Source organism: Seriola aureovittata, chromosome 2, assembly GCF_021018895.1.
Source record: "Seriola aureovittata isolate HTS-2021-v1 ecotype China chromosome 2, ASM2101889v1, whole genome shotgun sequence".
Taxonomy (NCBI): domain Eukaryota; kingdom Metazoa; phylum Chordata; class Actinopteri; order Carangiformes; family Carangidae; genus Seriola; species Seriola aureovittata.
Window position 1 is genome coordinate 5,340,062 of NC_079365.1, and position 21,318 is coordinate 5,361,379.

The following is a 21,318-nucleotide window of genomic DNA, read 5'->3' on the forward strand; positions in this document are numbered from 1 at the left end:
CACACAGTTAGCATCTAGCTGGCGAACATAGCTTAAGAGTCAGATATTTTTAAGGAAGTGTTAAAGACCAACACAGAGCTAAAAGGACATTATTGGACTTCAATAAATCAGATGGCCCCAGAGTGGCAATAAATCACTAAATGCAGGTTTAAATATCAACAATCCACAGCCAACAAACAGACTTTGGTTCCCATCTTGTCCCCTGCCTACAGTTAATGTTGGTTTCTTTTAATCTATCTCTTATATTAACCCAGTCATTTTAGTTGTTATTTAACAAAACCTTAACTACAGAAGTGGCATGATAAGCTCATATGCATCCTTTTTGTAGACATACCGCTGGTTTATTTTTGTCGTATAGGTATGATGACTCATAAGTCCACGCTAGTTGGCCCCTTGTTCTGAGTTTGTCCACTCATTTACATGTTTTGTTTCAATTTGCTGTGCTTCAATTCAGATACTTCCACTTGTTGTATGTATCGTTTGTAATAGAGGGTCTGCTCTTTATTTACTACATAACTATCTATCTTACAGAACCTTCCCTGTTGTTGGAAATTTCCAATCTTCAGTTTCCCATTTCACTCATGGAGTTCCTCAAGGGTCTGGATTATTAGCAAACATAATGTACAGTATCATTGTTATGCTGATGACACATATCCCGTTACAGTACACTAATCTTAACCCTAGCCCAGTTTACCACATGCCTCACTGATTTAAATCGCTGGATGTCCATAAAAACATCCTCAACCTAAATGATGACAAAACACAAATTGATGTGTTTGTCACACCCAGTTTTTTCAGTCATATAGTCAGCAATCTGGTTGTGTAAGTATAAGTATGTAAAATGTAAATATGGAAGCACGCAAATTGAGACACAGCAGTTGATCTGTATCCTTGTGCTATGGTGGTGCTTCATCAGCTGTTACTCATAGAACCGTAGTTACTCTTGGTTACTATTTTCCTCCACTTTGTTAAGGTCTGTTTTTATGGTATCAAAGTCTTGCTTTGGTCCCTCCACTCTTTTCAACTCGACCTGATAAAGCACCCCGGCAGCTAAAGATAACACTACTGAGCGCCTCACAAACTTGCTCTTGCTTATTGCTGCTGTAATCTATTTAGTTACTTGATGCCAGGAAAATGGAGGTTGATAAATGTTCTGGCTACACAGAGCGTATCCAGCTGTGCCTTGTTAACAAAGGTTCTTGCCAGGCTTACAGGGTTTACCAGTGCTTGTAATGTTACAACTACGACACACATTATGACAGATTCCTCTCACTCATTTGCAAGGACGAGTTTTCAGAACACTTAACAAGGAAAAGCAAAGATGACAAAAGGAAAATAAAAACAAGGTTGACATTCTGTAATTGTGGTGACACTTTGACTCACAAATAATTGAATTCATACTGCTGTTAGTGCACAGAGTACAATGATTAAAAAATTGCAAATAGGAAAAGGATGAGTGGTTATCATAATGCATTCCCTCTCAGTGCCACTGTATTAAAATTAGAACAGTACTACTACTGCTGCCGGTGCTACCACTATTCCTGCAGGTACCTCTAATAATACTGCTACCACTTTTACTACTACTGCTACTACTATAACTATAATTCGCTGATATCATTCACTTTTTATAAAGCTGATTTCCTGCAATAATTCCCTAGTTTGCAGTCAGACTCAGTACCACTCAAGCATTAGACATTATAGATGTAATAAACTGCGGCTACATTTGCTAAAGGGAAATGACTGATGATGCTATGGGGCCTAAGGGGAGGAGATAATCAATGTATTCAGTCAGTAACAAATTACCAGAAAATTTAAAGATTGATAGGTTTTCACCCATCATACAGTTCAACAGCTTAATTACATTTCTCATGTGTAAAATGAGCACAATAACCATAAGTGTACACATTGGACCTTTTTGTTGCGAGAGCCTCCTGTATTCTGCGAAATGCTACTGTGGCCCTGAATAGGAATATCAAGGGAAGGAAAAAGTTCACTACATTAGCAAGTATAAGGTTTTGAGCAAGGGGGCATAAGCTTATTACGAAAGGACTTATTTTTTACTTTTATCTTGCACATACTATAGATAAAAGGATTAAGTGTGTCTAAAAAAGTCAACATGACGATCATTTACAGCTGCTGAAAGAGGGGCACGACCACTTAAATCACCTCTTTTATTCCCCTTAAAGTCTGCGCACTGTTTGCCAACCCCCAAATTTGGTGATGCAGGGGAACAGTCCAGAATCGATCTATTAAAAAAGCTGGCTCCAAGAAGAAACTGATGTCTTTGTGCAGGAGGTACAGAATCACACCTTGAATTAAATTAGCTCGGGAGGAGATAACACGTCTGGTTAATGTACTGTGCTGGTCCTCAGAGATCTATCGTCCAGTGTTCAATGATATCAGGGCGGAGAGCCAAACAGAACCAGCGGTGATCGAAGGGACAGTTTGAATTCAAGAGAGGTGTATCTACCACTCAGTTTCTAAAATCTATGCAGCCACTTTACTGACTCATCTGTTCTGGCATGTACTGACTGCTTTATGTAGGATGACAATCACACCACAGCTACATAGTTTGACCCCATGAAAAATTGAAGTTATTTCAAGTCAAATGGGTCAGCATTCAAGAGAGCGGATGCTTTTGAATGAAATCTGTTTATGCTCACATGCTGTGCAAATAGCTTGACCTGTTCTGACAACATTGGCAAGGCGAGTGCAGCAATTCCCCATCAGTCAAGATCATACAAACAGAATTCAAATTCTTGAAACTGATATTTCTACAAACAAATGTTGCTGTATTTGAGAAGAACATGGAATTGCAACACAGATAAAGATGGAAAATTTACGAAAGCATTAGGTGATATCGTAAGGGCTGCAGCTATTATTTTCATGATAAATTGTATATTCATGGTGAATAATCTGCCAACTACTTGTGGATCAATCATTTAGCGTACAAAATTATTCAAACAATGACAAATTCACATCAATTATCAGTATCAAATAACTTATTTTGTCTGGCAATGAAACAGAAAGGTATTCATTTAACAATGGTACAAAATGAAGGAAAGCAAACAAATGATCAATTATCAGAATAGCCACTGATTATTATATGTTGATCAATAAATCTAGTATTCTATTTTTCTATTGATCATTTCAGCTAGAGAAATCTGTTTTCATTTTCCTTTAAAAAGAATAAGTAGTAGAGTGGTAGAGCTGCTATCTTATTTAATTAAAAATACTTTAGTTGTTGCAGCTCAGATCTCTGAAGACACTGGGCTGCATGTGATGTGTGATGAATTCGTGTTGATAAAAATTACAGTATCTCTAAAGTTAAACAACATTAGAGAAGTTCCACCAAGACCCAGCATGCATTTAGTCTCCAGAAAAGAAAACTCTTTAGAAATGAGTGCCAGTCAATACAAAGCCTATGGTCTCTGAATGAAGTGGAGCCTTGAGACAGATGATGTGGATCCTTTTTCTACAACTCTGCTCAGTGTAGAGTCAGTAAACCCATCCAACCTTCAAGCTTACATTTAGTTTTTGTAAATAGCCTATATAAGTAAATAGTGTAAGTCATGTCATCGACTACATTGTCATGTTTTCCACTTTACACAGAAAACTGGTGAGTTTCACATTAAGTTTCACATTTCGCTCCTTGTTTGGTTGCCACTGTGCAAGTAAAGATTCAGAACATACACACTGAAAGACTCATTTATCAAATAGCAGATGCAGAAATTGCACTGACTTGGTCTGCAAGGATTTTTAAAAGCAGGTCATCAACCAAGCTGAGTAGAGCAATAAACAGGAAATACAGTGGTTTATATTCAGAGATATAATGTTAGCTGCTTTCTAGCATTGATGTTTGCAAACATTCTTTTCCTGCTTCCACCAAATTGCTAAATATTCAAAAGTTCACCTATAGGCTATCCATCTCAATATTCATCTCAACTGATACTGAGTTTCACACCAAAAATTTGCTCTGTGACACATGATATCTAACAATGTTAGCAACGTGCAGCTGTCCTTCGTGGTTCTCATCACCTTTTGCTATTAACACCATTTATTTGGTTGAAATAATGTAGTTCAGGTAAGAAAGGATGACTAAGCTTGTCTCTTGTAACATTTTAGTGTCCAAAGCATAACAGTGGTGCCAGTAACAACCTCACATCAATACAAATACATCCACACTCATGGCGATACAATTATCACGTTAGCCAATTTCTGTGTTTTAGTTTGAGTTTTTTTTTTTTTTTAAATGTGCTATATGTAAATCTACTCTGCCACCAAAAATGCTTTCTTGAGCTGGTTGTGGTTGCCAAGAGCTTAAGCCATTGTTGCATTTACATGACAAGGGGTAATAATAAGCCCTCTGAGCAGCGCTACATCTTTAGGGAAGCCTGGACACAACAATGACTCGCTGGGCTGGGGGCTAGCTAGTTAGCATGCTAACTTAAGTAGAACAGAAGACGTGATAGAAATAGAAGGAAATCGAGAGTTACAACATTGGCTGGTGACATTTCTTGGTAATTAAAGGAATGAAGTTTAATGCTGAACTTGCAGTGGTTCTTCTAGACTGTTGAGTGAACAGCTGTTAATGCTAACTTTAGCTATGTAGCAATAGCAAAAACTTACATGTAACTCCTTTAATTCTCACATAATTGTTTTAATAATGTATTCACAGTGTGTCTTTTAATCAATATAATGGTTTTAGAGATGATCTCCATAAGGTGCAGTAGATGTTGATCATTCACAGCTTATCAGGTGGACTGTTCAACCCAAATGTTTATTATAAGTAGCTGTATTACCAGTCACATCTGGCTGTTCTCGCTGTCTCATTAAGCTAAAAACTGAATTTAATTGCCTTCCACTGTCATTTCCATACAGTCACAGTCCATGACACCAGCTGTAGATTTTCTCTGTAACGGGTCTAGTTGCAGCATGGTTATCATACATGGGCATCAGCACCTTTGTTGAAAAATAATTTACATATGCCACAGGCCTGAGGCTTAATTTTACACTTTTGTTATGTTGGGCTCTGTGTGCAGCTGTGGTGGTGGTAAAGCCAAACTGTGACAGCCCGCTGAAAACAGCTCTCTGCTGTGCATCCACATCACCGCTGATGTGGGTGGCAGATTCGGACAGTTTGAAACTGGAGAGTGACTTTTCCAAACTCTATCACCCTGACACGTCTCAAAGAAAAACTGAACTTAAGTTTGAGCCAAGGAATTCATTTTAAGAGGAAAAAAAATTGTGACCAAAACATACTAACATTCTGCTTTTTTAAGATTTGGTAGTTTTTCTGTGTGATTTCTTGTTCCATTTCACTTGTCACAACATAATAAACACATTTTATTTCAGGTATTTGAACAAAAAACTGATGTTGCAGTTTCTCTGGTAAGGACAGTCTCGTTTTTTTTTCCTTTCTTTCTTTTTTTTTTCTTTTTTTCCCAAATGGAGACACAATCATCAAATTTCAATAAAAATCTGTCAAACATTTCCAAACCCATTTCCTTCTGAGAAATAATGACACACAGAGGCCTTTCAATGACATTATAATAAATAAATAATAAAACATCTTACGACTAAACAAGTGAATGTTTATGTGGCTCCCAATACACACACACTGTGCTGACTGAAAGTGGCATTCTCCACTTGTTTTTGTAAATGGACAAAATCCAATATTCTTCAATGCAACTTCTCTGCATGGGGCACACTACACCTGCACTAATAAAATGAACACATTCTGACATAAGTCATGACTTTTATTGAGGAAAAACACTTATTTCTGTGTTTGTGTAGGTGTCTGCATAGTGGATCTGTTATAATGACACTTTATATGACATGCATCACTTTTTCAGAAAGGTGAATTTAAGGCAAAATAAGACGTGAGGTGCATCACACAGCTCTTATTGTATGCATCTCAAATTATACAACTGCACTGACAATGTAATTATCACATAAAGGCCATAATGAGACGGCTTGGATGACCCTAAATATGGACCTAGTTTCCACTTTGTCTGACAAATTAACAGCATTATGATGCTGAATGGATCTGCACTTCACATCTTATCTAAAACAGATAGTTGCAATGCAGCGAAGCCAAATAGGCATTATTTTGTTTTGTTTTTTTCTTATTGTCCTTGGTTTTAATGGATGAACCAGCTAATTGCACTCTGATACAATGACTACAGAATCTCATTTATCTGAACCACACACATCTGAAATGGTCTGCTAAACAAACAGCGGCTTTGTGGAATAACTAATTATTTCATTTGAGAAACAGATGAGATTTTGAATACCTGAACTTTGCTTCATCTGCAGTTCTCTACCAAACTTGAACATGGACAGGATGTTCTTCCTGGATGTGAACATGTTGATTAGAGAATTTTTTCTTCTCTGGATGCAAAAAGCGACTTCAATCAATCAGCGATAAAATGCGAGTAATGATAATGACCAGAGATGCTACATCATAATTTCCTCATTTAACAATTAAAAAACATTCATTGAGCAGCTGCAACATGTGTCCATCTACTAATGGGCATATCACCAAATTCATATTCACAATCTGCTTTGCAGCGAGGAATCCATTCAATAGACTACATTGTTTGTAAATGTGGATGAAGGAGCCTCATTATGTAACCCTTACTGATTAGTTTAATTCAAAATCCAGCATGTAAATGTCAAAATATACATAAAAACAGAGCACACTCCAGAGGCTGTTGATGCTATGAAGGTGCCCTTGAGCTGGACCCTCCAGACGGGAGTTGTACTCAGCAGCTCGCACATGCATGAAATGGGATTTTTGGAAAAATACTACAGTAAAAATACTCCGAGTTTCTTTTATATTTGGATACAGAAAGATAAAGATGTGTATGATTTTAGCAAGAGCAAAGCAGTGTGGTACAGCGGTATGTGCAAACAAGACTGAAAAATAACAATTCATCTACAACAGAAAAACAGAGTAGAAAGAAAGAAAAAATTCCAATCACATTTTTTTGAGAGCATCTTCAGAATTGCTTATATTGTCTATAACAAACAGTCTAAACCCCAAAGATAATCAAAACTGCAAATCCTCACATTGAAGTAGCTGAAAGCACATTACATTTGGGATTTTGGTTGAGAAATTACTGAAACAATTACTCAATTATCAAAATAGCTTGTAAGTAATTTTTTATGGACTGAATAATCAATTAATTCCTTCATTTTTTCAGCTCTAGTATTCTTATGATTTAGCTTTAATATCCCTGTCAGGATGTAAAACATATCTGGTAGAGTTTAGTGACTACTTCAGGAGGTTCATGGTAAGTAACCTTTATTATTTTATTTTATTTTATTCAGGTCAAACGTAACTTTAGTTTTAAAGGTCCCATATATTACACTTCTCCTGTGTTCTTCTTGAAGTTTTGATATCCACAAGAAGATATATTTGTGGTTTTTAGTAACAAAACCATCTCATTGTAGTTTTACATCTCCTCTCTCAGGCTTCTCTCTGGCGCTCTAGTAACAATAGGTTGGTGAGTCAGTCAGAAGAGAGGAGGCTCTCTTCTGATTGGCTGACTGTTTTCTGAGTGATTGAATAAAATTATAGCAGATTTCAGGTAAAACACTCAGAGTGACCAAATCCTACAAGGTTGGGTGATGGGTCCAGGTGGGCAGTCAGGGGGCATGGCTGAGGGTGGTGACTGCTTTGTTGTGACATCACAAAGTTACAGAAGTCCTGACGGCTGGATTTAAGGCTCAGTTTCTGAATACAGGCTGTGTGCGTTTCTCTGTGAACTGAGGCTTTGATACTTTCACAGTATTAATATAGAAACTAGACCTGCTTAATAATCAAACAACACATGGACATCTACATTTATACAAAATGGAGCATTTAATTTATCATATCATATATTAACATATGATCTGTTGTACAGTAGCTACTCAACAGGGAGTCTTCTAGACATTGCATTGAGTTTAGTTGTTAGTGTGCTTTTCTGGCAGTTGCCACAGATATAAAATTAATAATAATAGGAATTCTGCCATTTTCCAGGGAATCAAGTGGAAAAGGTAGAAGAGGTGGATGGTGGGTGCATAAGCCCCAGGACTGTTGGGTTAGATAGCTAAAGAAATTTTTAGTTAGATTGTGGCTTAAATCAAATACTAATGAACAGCGTGTGTTTCGTACTCCAAGCCACTGTGAACCTTTTCTACATTAAACCGAGGCGACCATCTTTCCCCCAAACCCTCAGAGGTGTGACTGTTTAAACACAACCATGTGTGTTGACACAAAACAACAGAAACAACGTTTCCCGTGCGAACACGACTCTATCAACATCTTGAGTCTGGGTGACAGAAACCGCGTTACTGGCTGTTAACACCAATTTACCGCCGTTATACTAGAGCATTACATTCCCCATTAAATTCTTACACAGAATAACTTCCAGGTTTGTGGTTGGAAACTTTCATGACAAGTTGGTGCCAGTCAATTTGTTCCATTAACCATGGATTGCATGAGTTATTATTTTGCAAATAGATCTTGACAACAAGCTATCCAGCGCACATCCTACTGCTGCTGCCATTACACAAACTGCTGTTACATTACAGCAGCAAATCAAAAATTGCCATTTCAACTACAAATAATGCTTTTCAATGTGTAAAATCTTTTGAATAATAACAATTATGCGACATAAATAACTAAAAACTTGCTCCTCCACAGTGGATATTATAACCTCGCTCCTTTAACCTTAATTTCCATCTCATCCTAATTTCCTCAAAATAATCATCTTTTGATATAATCAAGACGTTATTTAGTCTGATGCTCCAGTTTCAAGTTCATGAACCCTTTCTCTGTAGCTCCAGACGAGGAAGATGCACAAAGGTTTTGTACTTTTAGAGGAAATACAAGGACAAGCAGTTCTTTTTAAATGAAATGATTTGTCTTATTAATCTTTACTTGCTCGTATGTAAAGATAATCAAGGAATGCTGATGCCACAAGAACATACAGTCTTCACAGGGCATTATAGGCTGAGGACAAATTTCAAAGAAAGAAAAAATTGTTCAAGGAGTTCAAATCGCTATATGCCACACCTGCAGTTTTGTCAGTTTGATAATAAAAAAGCTTGTGACAGATTCTGGCACAAAGTGTGAGGCTGCTTGTATTTTATCGACAGTTATCAATAGAGAGAAACACTGTGTTTAGGGTGAGTTTAAAACATTCTTTTGAGTCATCCCACCTGCTCCATTCATTCCTTTAATCTTGATTCAGACAAAAGGAAACAACAATGCCCTGCGGGGAACGCAGTTTTATCGAGTGCTAATATTGTGCTACATGAGGGAGGAAAAGATGGCTCTGACACAGCAGCCACACCCAGCGGAGCACAATACACCTCTGAAATTGTACTCTTGTGGATCTTCAGTAAAGAAAAAAAAAATCCACATTCAAGTGAAGCGTATCATCAAAAAGAATCATGAACCTGGCTTTAGCCTGAGACTACTTGGAAAAAAGATGTTTGGAAGCCTTATATAAGTACATTTAATAATGCAGCAGTCTCAGCGCTCAGATCCCCCCCTGAAGTTGGTTGCTGTGTGGCGTTTCTCTTATTAAGCACTCAATTAAAGCCATTCCCGAGGAGAGGCAGTGTGCAGTGTTTGAATCAGGGGAAACGTTGCAGGCTCAGTCTGTGAAGACTTACCCCAAAGGACCGCGGCGCCTTGAAACCAAAGGCCTAGAAGTGACAGAGCATCATAAAGCATCGCTAAAGCAGGGAAATTATTCTAATACGATTGGATTACAAATAGGGCATTTACAGAACCAATGAGACTCGATAAATAGAGCGGGAAATGGAGCTGTCTCATTGAGCCGTCTTGGATCTTTTCCTCTTCATCCTAAATACTAAAAACGAACATAGAGATGGGACTAGGTGGGCAACACTGAGGAGCTCCGCTATATTAAAGTCAAGTGTACTTGTTCCTGACAATTGTGGGGCTCCCAATTCACAGCAGTGTGCGCACCATCACTTCTGATGGTGAAGAAGGGACATATTTTCGTAAATTACTCTTATTCACGACCTTGCTTTGACTGAATTATACGTGTAGCAGTGGGTGGAAGATTGTGCATGCAGACTCAGGCAGATTAAAGATTTATTTCAATGAAATCCAGTCTGGGCCGTGCAGAAAAAAAAAAACTGAAGGCAAAACATTTGGAGAAAATTATTTTTGGGGAGTGGTTTTTGGATTAATTACGTTTTTTAAGAAAAATAGTTCCCAGAAAAAAAACAAACAAAACTGTATAAAGTCATAGATCCAGTGGGTTTTCAACATGATTTTCACTTTCATTCAATGCTGACTCTATTAGCCACAGTCACTTTGACACGGTGAATCTCTTCTGTATCTGCTCGATGGCACGCTGACACCCCTGGATTACAGCTTAATCACAAGTATCATATCTTTTTTTTACAGTTTGGCGAAGGAAGAAACGTGTAATTTCCCCATATTCCTGCTTGACAGGTACGATTTCTTCAAAAGTCGCATCTCAGTGTGTCAAACAAACTCACGTTATGCCAGATTCAATCAAGTAATGCATGGCATACTTGAAACCACACCGCACATCACTGAACTAGTATCAGGCGCCCGCAGCTTCCTCATCCATTACGGTGCTGTGGAGAGTCTAGCTTTGCAAAGCAGCAGCCGAACAGCTGACACCAGGCGTTTGTTTTTATCTGCTGCTTGTTACTGTGAGTGAACGCTGTCTGATCATCAAGGTGGTCATAAAAATATACACCTGTCACATATTACACTGTCTGTTAGAGTGAAAGAGACATCAGGTCAGAGACAAGGAGGACAGAAACTGGACAGCAGTGGTGCCCAACCTGGGGTTTGGGAGCTCCACAAGGGATCATGAGATGAACCTAAGAGTTTGTAAGAAGATTTGGTTGGAATTAAAAAACAAACACAAATATATGTTTTGTTGTTTTTACTTTTCTTTTCTACAGAAAAAAATCCAACAATTTCCCAGAGCCACAAAGTGACACATTCAAATAAGAACTGAAAGGATTTGTCGATTAAACAAACAGAAAGTTAATCACCAGCTATTCTGATTATTAATTATTTTCATCATCTTGTAAGCGAATAAGCCAAACATGTATTATTCCGGTGTCTTAAATGTGAGAAAATGTTGGTTTTCTTTGTCTTATTTTAGTAAATTGAATATATTTGTTCTTTTGTTGAGACATTTGAAGCTCAGCTTTGGAAATTTTTACACAGCTCTCTGATATTTTGTAGACCAATCAATTCATTGTTTAATCAATCATCATTTATTTTATTCACATCTTTCTTCTGACATTATCTGGTCGATAAAATTCCTCGTCACAATTTCACAAAGCCAAAATATATAGATTGTAATTTCTTGTTTTGTCTGACCAACAGTGTAAAGCACAAAGATGCTCAGTTTAATGTCACGTCAGGACAAAGACCAGGTAACTGATGAGAAACTGGCAGTTTTGCTTGAAAAATGACAATTTATTTATCATGAAAACAGTTGCTTATTCATTTTTTATAGATCAACTAATGAATGAATCATTTGGTCTCTATTCTGTAGACATCTAAAATTGTAATAAGTCAGTAAGAAGCATGAGGTGCTGGTAACATAAAGACATTCACGTAGAAATAATGGGTCCAACGCAGAGAAGGGAGGGAAATACAGCTCTACAGAAATGAGAGTCCAACAGTAACACTGGTGCGGACCAACATGGAGACAAAGAGGCGTAAACCAGGTGAACGCAGGGTGGAGAAGACAGCAACAAGTCTTACTACATCCTCTCCCCAAACATCTCTGAAACTACCATGATTACTGTAAAGAGCCCGTGTGGCTGTAAACTCAGTGCTCACAGAGTATCTCGTGACAAAGCAAGTCAATGTGAGGAGCAAAAAGTGCAGCTCTGTATGCAAGTCAGGGCGGGAACAGCCGCACACTGAACATCCTCCATCATATCTCACACAAGCTCACAAACACTCTTGAGCAAAAACCACTCATTGTACCTTTGCTCTGTTCCTTGAGCTAGTTTTTTTCCTGGAAAGACATGAAATAAAAATGACTTTGATGACATTTCTTCGATACTTCCTGCGGGATGCGTGCAATGAAATTTTTATGCCGCGCGTCTAAATGCACCTATCCTAGGGTATTTTTAATGTCACTTCTGTGCTCCGTCACTTCTGACAGGGCTGTTGGCTTCCAGGACGGCAGCAGCCATTAAAAGGGCTGTTTTTTTTCCACCCTGTGAGGCTGCATCTGGGCAGCGTCACACAGCCACTGGATATCATTAGATAAAGTGAAAAGAAAAAAAAAAAAGTTGCAGTTAATTAAGCTTCAGTTTGTGTCTTTATTGCACATCTTTGCTAGAAAAATCTTCCTGCTGAAGCATCTCTCTCGTTTCCCTGGTTAAACTTTAGAGTCAAGTCAGAGGAGAAGTCCATGAAACAGATCACACACAGAGTTACAGAGGCTGCTCCTCAGTCAGCCACAGACCCAATGCTGAATGAACAATGTCTGTGCATCATGAGATGGATGCTCAGTGCAGCACATGGTCTGTTCTGACTGGTCTTATCATCACACTGACACATTTTCCCCCGACTGTACACGCCAGGCTTATTTTTTATGCTCCCGGAGCTGAATTACTTTTCAGTGATGGTTGGAGTGAGCGGTTTTGAGCAGAAGTTGGCACGTTAGATGTGCAGAAGCCGCACAGATGCTCACCGTCTATTAAACATATTAAAGTAGGCTTATATGGCATTTGCTGGCCATCAGACTCCAGGCCCAAACACTGGAAGGCTTATACAGTGACTGACAGATGATTAACACCATTAAAGCAGTGATACAGTGACAAACAGGCTGATTCATTCTGAGCTCCACTTATGAGCATCATGAGGCAACAAACTACCAACACAACTTCAATTTTACAACAGTTTGGGGTTTTACTTTTGAGTTCGAACTCAAGGTGGGTTTACCTGTCACTATTCAAGAGTGAATCTGAAGCATGTACAATTTCTGTCAGCGCTGAAGCTCATGTTTTTTCTGCGTTAATCCCGCGGTACCCAGGACCGGGCGGATTGAATTCTCGTGGCCGCGGTAGGTGGTCAGCAGCAGCAGCAGCAGCAGAAGCAGCAGCGGCGGCGGCATAATCAACCAAATCCGCAGGGATTATTGAAGGGAGGGTCAACGCCGGCGGATTACTAAACATCTGCACTGATCTGAGTCGCGCTCACACACAAACACAAACACACACTCGCAGATTACTTTGCCTCCACCATGATAGTCCCACAACAAAGTAGACACAAGGAAATGAGATCAGCAGAGGGTGAAATTCAGAGAAGGCAATCCCGGTTTGCAACCCCCCCCCCAATATAGCTACGGTCTCAAAATGTCATCTGTGAAAAGTTAGGATGTAAACTGTGCTTCATTTGTTTCTGAGCTGCCGCTGCTGCTGAGCTGATTGAGGTTTAACTTGACAGGTGCTGAAGTTACTGCACGGAAAATAATGAAATAATAATAATAATAATAATAATAATAATAGTAATAATAATAATAATAATAATAATAATAGCCTCACCTGTCCACACAGCTGTAATATCTCCGAGGAATTCACAGCCTCTGATTAATCCGTATTTTCTCACTAAACAAAATTCTGCACACAGACATCACTGTCGAGTCGCGGCGACGCTCCCGGCACAAAAATATCCGTCTGACTTGTGCGCAAAGATGCCGCTCTCTCTCTCTCTTTTGTGTCGCGCCACATTCATACACGAGCTGCGCCGCGGTGTGTTGTGCCTGAGCTGCTCTGTGCGGCACCGCCACTACTGTGTCTCCATCCCTCAGCCTCTCTTGTCTCGCTCTTGGTGTCAGTAGCACAAGTAGCTGACGGCGTGGCGTCTCGCAGGTTGCATGTCGGAAAAGTGAAGCCTCCGTGTGCTCTCACTCACTCCGACGCGTCAAGTCTCCCCTCCCCTCTCTCCCAGAGTCCCTCCTTGAACCGCGCTGGAGCTGGAGCTGGAGCTGGAGCTGGAACGGGACGCACGCACACGCGGCAGGCGGAGAAAGACAGAAAGAGACAAACACCCACCTCCCTCCCTCCCCTCTCTACCCTACCCGACCAGCATCCTCACTGCTCCGGCCATCCAAGCGGAACACACTCCCTCTTCCTCCTCCTAATACAACTCCTTCCTCACCTCCTTCCTTGTCCTCCCCATCCTGCTGGTGCTGCTGGGATGTCCAACAGTCTGGGAGGTTGATGGACCGGATACCTTCAAGATGACTTTGAGTGCAACCTGTCATACCTGTGAACAGCTGAAGAAAAGAAAAGCACACATTTTATGAAGCCTCGTAGTTTTTTTTTTTTTTTTCATCTTAATATAAAATCTCAAAATGTTGATATTAAATGTAATTTTTGTTGACTCTAATGCAAGAGCATCTGAAAAACATGCAACACCACACAGTACACTTGAGTCAGCTTCATCTGGAATTGAAGACAAGTTTGTATATGAGAAAACTCTGGGGGAGAGTGGTTAGAAAGACATGAGGTGGACCTCTGTAACCTGCTCCTCATCACCTCTTGAGGCTTACCCACTTGTAGCATAACACAGCTGAATCTTCAACAAAAGGTGGCTGAGTTGCATTGTGGCAGAAGTGGGAGTAGGTCACGCATGTGCAAGTCACAAGCAAGTCAACTTATATGAAATCCTGATGATGGACCAGTTTCCACATTTAAATCAGTTAAAGACTGAGGTCATAAAAAGTTTAGCTTTATTTTCAACATAACAAAATCTCTTGCAGCTGCTTACATCTTATAAATCTTACTGATGCTTGACATTTTATTACAACGTAGAGTCCAGATTTGTGACTGCAGCCTCTCACTGCTAAAATTATTAACTTATTATTGTCTTATTATTTAGGTATCTAGGTATGTGTGGCATCATGTTTCAAAACAAAATGTAACTCATCTAAAAAATAAAAATATCTATAAAAATAAAAATTTTTAATTAAAAAAATGTTGAGTCCATTTGAGTCAACTGTCTCAAGCCTGTCCAGTCTTAAGTCATGAATACCAAGTCAAAGTCAAGTCGAGTCTTTCTATCAGTGTAAGTCTCAAGTTCTCAAATTTGTAACTTAAGTCAAGTCATGTGACTAAAGTCCCCAACCTCTGCATGGTGGGGAACAAAAGCATCCCATTCCAGACTCCTAGAAATTATTTTCATATAAAACTAAACTGCTTTCCCACTTACATTGTGGTGCAAATGTAATCGCCGGATTACATGTATGATTATGGATTATGTTCAAAGGCAAAGCTCTGAACATTCACCAACTTCACAGAGTGAATGAAACGCTACAGTTATTAACAGCTGAGTTGCTGGGTAGCAGTTACAGTGGATGGCAGGTGTGCACGACTGTCACCACAGAGACTGGGGTTTGCATCAATCCCATCTCTGGTTAAGTTTAGGCAATGAAAGCATTGTCTGCGAACATGTGTTCATATATGGTAATAATACGGTGAAGTTGCATTTATTTTACATTACACTGATCATTTTACATGTTTTTACACCACAACCTCCCAATGTTCACAAACCACAAAGGATAAATATCTTCCCATGTGCTACAAGGGAGTTCCTGTATCTTTTATAATTTTGTCATGTATTTTAAGTAAAAAAACATTTTCAGCGATTCATCTTGCTCTGCACAAAGCTTCAGAACTAAGTGCCACTATCTGAAAATTAAGCACAATAAAGTTTTTTGAGTTTAGAGATTTGCATCTGCTTTAAAAACACTAAACAGGTGTACTTGCAATAGAGTCCAGTATTATCTTTCTTCTTTTTTGTTTCACACTCTCCGCTGTAGCTCTAAAATGAACAGTTATTCTTTTCTTTTTCTAGGTCATATCAACAAACACCTTCACAGCTAACAACAAACACCTTAACAGATATCAGGCATGTGGGACAAAATCTTATCAGATGAAGCAAGCCTGTAGCCTGATTCATATGTGTTAGAAGGTCCAAGAAAGAAAGAGAAAACAAGAAAAGATTTTTGTGTTTCTTCCTTGTCTTACAATCCATTAGTAAGTAGTCTACAAATGTCTCTTTTGAAAAATAACAATCTCTACTGCGCTCATGGAAATTTGGATTCAGGAGTGCACTTCTTCCCAGCTGGAGTCACTCAAGTAACTTGCTCATGCTTGGATTTTTCAGAAAACTTGGAGACCACCCACAGGACCAAGAGAACAATTTGCATATTCCAAGTTGAAGTTTCCTTGAAGAAGGAACAGCATTATTCCTATAATAATACTTGAATTTAAGGATTTAAAGGTCTGCTATTGCTACATAGCCAATTTTAGCATAACAGCTGTTTACTTACCACTGTAGAAGAAACCTTGAGAAACAAACTCCTTCCCTCACCAAGAGCTGTGTCCAGAGGTGGAAAACAACTTTCTTGTTTTGCTTCTATATCTATCACTTGCATGCATGCTAACCAGCAAGCCCCGGCCCGTTCAGACTGTCACGTGACTTTCCGATACCGGGTCACTGTAGCATCCAGTCTGCCCTGAAGAAGAAGCACTGCTCAGAGGGTGTATTATAACCTCTCGTCTTAAACGCAATGATGGCTGAAGCTCTTGGCATGACTGGTAAGTAAACAGCTGTTAATGCTAATGCCATGTAGCAATAGCAACATAGAGGTGGCTCCTGTAAAGAATAACCAGAAAACATGAGACTAGAGATAGTCTCATGTTTCTCAAGACAAGAGGTTATAATACGTCCGCTGGGCAGCGCTACGTCTTCAGGGCAGATTGGAGGCTACAGTTAGTTCCTATCAGAAAGTGATGAGACGGGCCAGGGCTAGCTGGTTAGCATGCTAACTTCAGTAGAAGACATGATATACAAGAATTAAGATTGATTTTGCTTTCCACTGCTGGACACAACTCTTGGCAAGTAAAGGAGTGAAGTTTGATGCTGAACTCATCATGTTTCTTCTAGACTGGTAAGTAAACAGCTGTTAATGCTAACGAAGGCAATAGCAAAACTTACAAATAGCTTCTTTAAAGTTAGAGGGCCTTTGTTGTCAGGGTTACATTAATAAACACACAATGAGGTCAGAGGTCGCCTAACAATAAAAAGTAACTACGGGTCGCAATAAGCTGCTTGCACAAATGACATGTGGGCTTTTTTATTTTGTCACAGGAGGAAAGTCTAATACCACCAGTGCTCCTATTACAGTGAATGAAGAGCATTATGTGAGTGTTGTTTTCCCACAAACACCACTGACTAATAAACTGTTTCTCTCCTCATGTGGATAAAACCACCTCACCATCATCATTCATCTCATTCTGTGATTATTCAATTATAAAAAAGGGGGTCTTCCTTCATTTTAACTGGATTGCCTGAAAGAATCAATATTTGCCACTGATATTGACAGGGGCAGGAGGTCAAGCCTGTCTGCACCTCCACCTTTATCAATACACTGAATCTCCTAACACCTGTGAATCCGCCAGTACTCACTGATTCCAATCCGCAGTACATGCACTGTGGAAAATGTGTGAAAGCTGAACCACAGATATTTACATAATCACACAGCTGTCAGAGCTAAGGAAGCGCAGTGTAACAGCATGATATCTAAGCGTCGGCGAAGGGGAGTCTCAGTGAAGTTTGGCTTAAAATGTCTGGAAAGCTTTAAGGGATGATACCCAGCAGCTTTGACAGGTCATTCTTACACTGCGTTCTTCTTGCCTCAACAGTTCATACTGAATCTCTGACCATCATTCAGACCATAAAACATTTGCTACATCAGTTTATTGCTGAATCAGAGCTTCCACAGGAGAACAGCGTGTTTCAAAATGCAACTTCGAATGTGCACAAAAATATTTTTCTTATTTCCACATAATATAACACTGTTTAGAGAACACTTCATTGATTTGCATATGAATTCCCTCAAGACTCTCCATATCTTAACCATAACCTTCACAAAGACATAAATATATATATTTTATATAAAAAAATTAGCTGAAGAAAAATGCAGCTGCAGTGAAATAAATGCAATATTTACAGTTGAACCCAGACATTTACATACAATACACCTTAGCTAAATACATTTAAACTCAGTTTTGCACAATTCCTGACATTAAATCATATCAAGCATTACCTGTCTTATGAGTAAGGATCACTGCTTTAAGAATGTGATATGTCAAAATAAACGCACACATTGTGCATGCACACTTTTCAGTTCTGCCCCCACAAATCTTATGTTGGATTGAGGTCAAGGCTTTGTGATGGCCACTCCAATACCTGGACTTTGCTTTCCTTAAGCCATTTTGACACAATTTTGCAAGTGCGCTTGGGGTCATTGTCCATTTGGAAGACCCATTTGCGACTGGGCTTTAACTTCCTGGCTGAGTTCTTGCGATGTTCCTTGAATATATAGTATTTACATAATTTTCCTTTCCCATGATGCAATTTATTTTGTGAAATGCAAATATCCCTCCTGCAGCAAAGCAGTCAACATGATGCTGCCACCCTCGCGCTTCACGGTTGGGATGGTTTTCTCCGGGCTTGAAAGCCTCACCCTTTTCCCTCCAAACACAACGATGGTCATTATGGCCAAATAGTTCAATTTTTGTTTCATCAGACCACAGGACATTTCTACAGATAGTAAGATCTTTGTTTGCATGTGCAGTTGCAAACTAGTCTGGCTTTTTTTTGATGGCGGCTTTGGAGCAGTGCCTTCCTCCTTGCTGAGAAGTCTTTCAGGTTAAGTCATTACAGGACTCGTTTTACTGTGGATATAGATACTTATGTACCTAATTCCTCCAGCATGTCATGTACAAAGTTGATGTCCTAACTGACTTGAACTATAATATATAATAATAATAAACTTTTTATATACTACTATACTATTTATATAGCAAAAGAGCAGCAATTAACTGCACAAGGGCACCTACGCAGTGCACTGTATTACGCCACAGCTGCAGGTCAGCTGAGTAAATCAGAAAGCGATGTAATACAGTGTGCTCCGCCGGTGCGCTTGTGCGTAGGAATATGGTAGTTCAGTGGTTTAAAATTGTAGCGCCAAATGAAAGTGCTGTTTTCAAGGGAAAATAAACCACTGAAAATACTCACAATTTCACAACAATTTCTGGTAGATTGCTTAATGTGACGTAAAACCTTTAATGACATAAAACTAATCTACATCAAAAATATAATTTGCCAACATTAAATCTGTGCAACTCATTAAATAATGAGTTTTAATAACTTCAACAGTTGGTGTATGTAAACTTCTGACTTCAACTGTACGTCCCTAATTAGATGCTCTGTCCAACTCTCAGCTCGTTTAAAGTCCAAAACTGTCATTAAAATGTGGCATAGTACAGACCACATGCAAATATAAATGCACACACATACAGTGAAAAAGCAATAATAAAAAAAACAAAAAATAAAACAAACCCCCACTTCCATGCTTATTTCAGAGGTGTGACTTTCAGTGTCTCACTGTGCCATAATTTATCCCCCAAGGAATGTGTATTTGTAATGATTTCACCCTCCTCATTTACTAGGCCTGTAATAAATATATTTATGACTCCCTGGGTTTTTAGCAGCCACATAGCACCGCAGCACATCTTGTTAAGAGTTCAGGCTTTCAAAGAGCAGTGAGATTATGCGTGCATATCTGATGGTTTGTAAAGTTGTAAAAAGAAAAGCTGTTAAACACAGTTGTAGGGCGACTGGCATCAGCCACAGGTAGCCAAAATGAACAGTGGAAAACTTTTAGAATATCCTACAAAAATCCAGTGTAAGATTGACACCACTCTCATGTCTGTGCAGTAGATATGAAGCTACAGCTAGCAGCTCATTAGATTATTTTAGCATCAGACAACAGAAAGGTGAAGTAACTGTGCCTGGCAAAGAAATAGTCCAACACATAACCCTCGCAAATTGTCATTTTAACATGGTTTTTGTGCTTTTTTTTTTTAACAAATATGTTAATTAGTGAGCTTCAGAGGTGCTGGCAGGTGGACAGTTTCCTTTGGACAGAGCCGCACTAGCTGTTTCTCTGTGTTTCTGCTCTAAGCTAATTGCCTGGATGTAACCTGGTATTTAAAAGAGACATAAGGTATATTGATTTTATCATCTAACTCAGCAAGAAAGTGAATACACAAATATCCCAGAATATCAACCCATTCCTGTCAGAGCTTCAAACAGCTTTTATCCTTTTAAATTTCCAAGTTGGATTGCAAATTAAAAGTCCTTCGAGGTCAGTATATGAAGCTACTAAATATTTTCCAGAGTTTTGATTTATAGAACAAGGTTTTAGTGAAAAGGTAAAGAGTTCAAACGATGTTTCAGTTGGAAGGTTTTCCCATTTTGTGTTTTTAGTAGTGTAACCACACTAAGATCTGTGAGGCTGTGCTTTGGCACAGTGGTTCTTGGAGCTAAATGCTAATATCAGCATGTTGGCATGTACCCAGTGACAATACTAACATGCTGATGTTTAGCAGTTACAATGTTTCCCATGCTCACCACCTTAGTTTGGTGCGTTAGTTATCTTCTCATCTTCACATCTTTGTTTGCTAATTAGCACTAAGCAGTGCCGAGGCTGAAGGGAAAAGATGCAATGCAATTCATCCTAAAGGGGACATGAACGTCTGTACCAAATTTCATAGCAATCCATCCAGTAGTTGATGATATTTTTCACTCAAAAGCACAAATGTCAACCCCGGGGTGGCACTAAAGAAGAGTGAGGAGATCACCAAAGTCAGTTAGATTCATACCTTGGCTGTTATACATGTCTGTACAAAATGTCACAGCAATCCATCCAGCAGTTATTGAGATAATTCAGTCTGGACCAAAGCGGTGTGTGTCAACGTTACCGTCCATGAGGTCATGACTCCAGCGTGACTACAACATGTGTTTAGAAGCTCTACAGCTGTTTTATGTGTGTGTGTGCACTGAAATCCTGGGAGAGACACCATTAGGTGGCAACAAGACTAAAGAGAGTTGCCACATTTACAAAATCTTGAGGATTTGAAAATATATCTAAACATGTGTTTAATATATTCATTCTTGTCAACCAGCCTGTGTGTCTCTTTGTTTCTTTCTTTGAAAGACATGTCTTCACTCTTAGTACCTGAATTACATGCTCAAGTCTGCAATTAATTCAACCTTTGATCCACCATTTTCCCATTATCCCGATATAAGCCTTAATTATAGGGAGTGGGATTTAAGAAGATCTACTCCCTTAAAAAAAAAAAAAAAAAATCAATTTATATGTGAGACCAGTGATAATTAGTAAGAATGTATGGAGAACATTC

General features: G+C 39.0%; 1 protein-coding gene across 2 annotated transcripts in view; it reads right to left on the minus strand.

Moving 5' to 3' along the window:
• Positions 1–14,032, minus strand: part of cntn4 (contactin 4) — a 159,488-nt gene extending 145,456 nt beyond the window's left edge. For both annotated transcript variants that reach the window (XM_056364374.1, XM_056364368.1), the window contains exon 1: positions 13,585–14,032. The gene's annotated coding sequence lies outside the window, so the exon portion shown is untranslated. The remainder of the gene's footprint in view (positions 1–13,584) is intronic.
• Positions 14,033–21,318: the final 7,286 nt, after the last annotated feature.